The 3,973-nt window shown below is 46.0% G+C and overlaps 1 long non-coding RNA gene across 1 annotated transcript; it reads right to left on the bottom strand.

The window, feature by feature from the left end:
* On the bottom strand, positions 1-2,243 carry LOC123186613 (uncharacterized). The gene is made up of 5 exons (XR_006493675.1): positions 1,357-2,243; positions 997-1,075; positions 775-896; positions 397-501; positions 1-310 (listed from the first exon to the last, which is right to left on the bottom strand). It is a non-coding gene; the product is annotated as an uncharacterized lncRNA (long non-coding RNA).
* Positions 2,244-3,973: the final 1,730 nt, after the last annotated feature.

Genomic DNA, 3,973 nt, shown 5'->3' with positions numbered 1-3,973 from the left:
TTCCACAGACAGATAGCTCACTCGAAAGCGTTAGCAAAGTTCATTACAGATAGTGCAAAACTGTTGTTGTCAAAGAATGGTCAATTTCTGCTCGGATGATACATACCAAGAATAGTTGTCACCTTTCATCAGTTGCAACCATCAATACCAATACTTCCAGATAAATGGAGAGATGCTACTGGAACGGTAGAAAACTAAAAGATTAAAATCAAACAAGAAAGTGTTAGAAAGATGATATATGGTTGAGGACGGCAATACAGGTTCCATGGGCGGCTGGTAGATCTTGGCACCTCACTGGCCCTCCATGTACCTTGAGAAGCGACACAAGTTAAAATACATCCACGCTTGCTGAAACTAATATTTGCATACTGTTGAAAAGGCACGTAATAAAATTACCTCATGAGAGCACACCCGCTCTCATGATAGCATTGTGCTATTAGGTATGTGATTCCTCGCAACATATGAGCTAGTTTCTGCATTCTTGTTGGCTTCACAATTCTCCTTTAATAAAAGTAACAAATATTCACTAAGTAATACAGTAATACTACAAGAGAAGCAGAATTAGACTGACGAAAGAAATATACAACAGATAAAACAAGGCATTATATTTGAGAGAAGATACATGATAAAACAAGAGGTCTTATAATCATCATCCTTTGTATGCTGAGCAGATTCCAAGGGAAAAAATGTTGGGCAGATTGAAATGGTTCGGATAAACTAACAATTTTACCACAAATTCAATATGCCAGGGTGATTTAAATAGAATAAACTTACCAAAAGAAGAGAAAAAAATGGGTTCAAACTTCTGAAATTCATCGGGGTTATGTTCTTAAAGTCTGTTATGACGCCCCAAATGTTCCAGTGTGATACTTGTTCATGTAATCAGAAAATGCTTCCTACATATCCAAAAATGTAAATGTATTATCAGATTTACCAGAAAGTTAATAATATGGTCACATGAGTTAAATAAGAGTAGCACTACAAATAACTTAATACCAGAAGGAAAAACGCTGACATCCAGAATCAACAAACTTTCCATACAAATATCACTTCATTGTTCCTAGAGGTCCACTACCTGAAGATTATCATGTCATCAGTAGAATAATTATGGATATGAATAATTCAAAATTAAAGTGAGAGATTGCAGATAAGTGCATAGTCCATCATCATCTTTTCTCCAAAAATTCTACAATCACCACCAAGAAGCAGTAGGTCGTCTATTTGTGATTCCTCCCTTTACCCGGCTATCGTCTATTTGTCGCGCCATCATTTTTGCTGGTCCTTATAAATAATATGGATTTCATGTGGAATAAACAAAATACGGTCGAATAATAAACAACACCTGCACCCGGTTACCTTTGGCCTGATGTCCTCGTGACCACAACAACAATTTCCTAAATCGCCCCTCGTCCTCCTTTTATTTGAAGCTCTGAAAAACACACGCTGCACAAAAAGAAACACTAAGCAGTGATAAATGTAAACACACCGATAATTGGATCCGACCCTGAAAACAAATGGTACATGATTCAATAATAAAGAATAAAAAAGAATTTGCATTTCCCCATCCGAGCAGAGAGGATCGTGAAGATTGGAAGTCCCAGAGAAATAGATCATCACGATCGATCCAAATGAGAGGTGCAAGGATCACAATCCTTTGCTCACAAATCCCTTTAATTACCCAGCCATCACCTATGCTCTCCCGCTATCTGGTGGATCAAGAACCAGATCGATTGGAGTGAAATAATACAGTTCTTACTAATTCAGTCACGGCACACTTTGTCAAGCAGGGGAGGTTCATCTTTAAAATCATCTAGGAGTAGAAGCACACAACCTAGAAGTGAGAAACGAGAGAGAGAGAGAGAGAGAGAGAAGGAGGCACTTGCGCAGTCGTTTGAAAATAGAGTGGCAGGGGAACGGTGGCGGGGGCTCCATCCCAATCGCCTCCGGTGCTGCACGAGGAGGCTTTTCGCTTCCCACTCGTGCTGTCCTCTGGTCACATCAATCGCCATGATGCAGAGCGGAAGCGCGGCCGCCATCTTGGGCGGCAGCACCCTGGCGTTTGACGGCGGTACGGTGGATGGCCTGGAGGCGGTGTGATCCAGGCGCAAGCCGTGCAACGTCGGAAATCCGGCCGCGATGGCACGGACGGGGGCGCGGCCGGGAGACACGAGGCGGAGGAGATCGGGGCGCGGTGGTGGGGATCGGAGCGCGGCGGCTGGAATCGGGGAGGCGGAGGTGATCGGGGCACCGGGCTGTATCCCTCGTAGATTTTTTCTGAGGCAAGTACCCCTCGTGGACGGACCCACGAACCGTAGCACTGGATCGACCGAAGCGCAGCTGTCCTGTGGGCTGGCCGAGGGCCCAGTTAACCAGAAGGCTTCGTTTCAGCCCACAGGACAGCTGGGCCAGTGCGGGAGAGAGGGCTGTAGACGCGAAATCTGACGGCCAGGAACATTCAGATCACGAAAATGGACGGCTAAAAACGCAAATCGCTGAGAGAGCTCGATTTAGGCTCGGTTATACTGTCCTTAATTAGATGATTATTAGTGTACAATTGAGGGGAGCCACCCACATAGATGAGACATTAGAAGAAAACTGAGGAAAAAAGGGAATATATCTTTACTCTTTAATCTTTAATAAAGGATAGAGACTCTCATAGTTCTCCATATGTCTTTATACCCCTTAATTATAATACACAAAGATTGACGACTGAGATTGATTTTTCACCCCATGTGCAATACCCATCGTGAAACAACATGTTTCAGTCCACGTACGATATCAATAGAAAACCAATTGAGTTTTCCATGCCATGCACGATACCCATTGAAATCGGTGGCTTGGACGGGCTTGGAAGCGGTGGCGCCAGCCGCCAGTCGCCCGTTGTGTTGTCGAGGGGGCGGCCAGGAGGGGTGGAGGAGGTCCGGGTGACCTCGAACCTCTGCACCGACATTTTCTTCTCGGTGGTGTCCATCTACTCCGCCGTTGTACTCCTGATCCGCACCGGGCGCCCGGGTACACCATAGACGAGATAATCTGCCTCCTCGCGTGCGCTCCCGTGACGATCTCAGGAATCCTTGCCGATTATCGCGATCACATGCGAGGCAGCCGTTAAAAAGCCGACTTACCGTGAGGCCGTGTCGGAACGTACAGAGTGCAATCGCCCTTGGACGTCCGGGAGAACGCGGTCTGACACCTCAACTCCTGTGTCGCAGATGTCACGTTGAACCTGGGCTTTGTCTCGCCGAGATCCTTTGGTCAGACTACTGCTGTCGTGCTCGCCAATGCTGTATCTAATTGAAAGGAGGCTCGGCACCCCGCGTTTTCCTACAGACGCGTACGACGGCCAATGAAGCATCGTCAATAAGATAACCTTCCGTCCGGTCTTCATGCGTGATCACCTGGCAAGGAGCCCAGCCAGGAAGAACCTTTGATCCTCGACATAGCAATTGGTATTTGGTACCACCAATGTTGATAAAAAAATTGATGGTGGCTAGCAATAGCGAGGCTCCTGCATTGATCCTCTTGCTTGAAGTAGTGTCAGCCTATTCTGCTTCAGGTAATTCTCTAATCACATCGCAGCTACATTATATGGTGCGTCATCCCAAACAACAGTCAATTGCCAAGAATCATACTTACACATGACACGACGCATGGACTACAGAGTGGGAGAAAAACATCAGGTATCTCCTTCCTTCGAGTAAAGTCTGTTTTAAACCTTAAGATTATAGAGCCGGTCGCATATGAACCCTCACATCCAAATCCTTAAAGTCTGTACCCTGTATTCACAGATCCCGGTCAGTCCTAACCCTGAACCTGCTTAGACCAGTTTGACGCACTAGGAAATCAACTTTCCCGGCCGGGATCACTCTGATCTCACTGACTGCATGGGTCCACGTGTCATATTCATCTTCTCTACCCGAATCTCTCTATCGCGATAGCTCTGTCTTCGCGCATCGTGACGGGCTAGCTACAG

The sequence above is a fragment of the Triticum aestivum genome, chromosome 2A, assembly GCF_018294505.1.
Source record: "Triticum aestivum cultivar Chinese Spring chromosome 2A, IWGSC CS RefSeq v2.1, whole genome shotgun sequence".
In the NCBI taxonomy this organism is placed as follows: Eukaryota; Viridiplantae; Streptophyta; class Magnoliopsida; order Poales; family Poaceae; genus Triticum; species Triticum aestivum.
The sequence above is the reverse complement of the archived record's forward strand: the minus strand, read 5'-3'. Positions and strand labels throughout refer to the sequence as shown.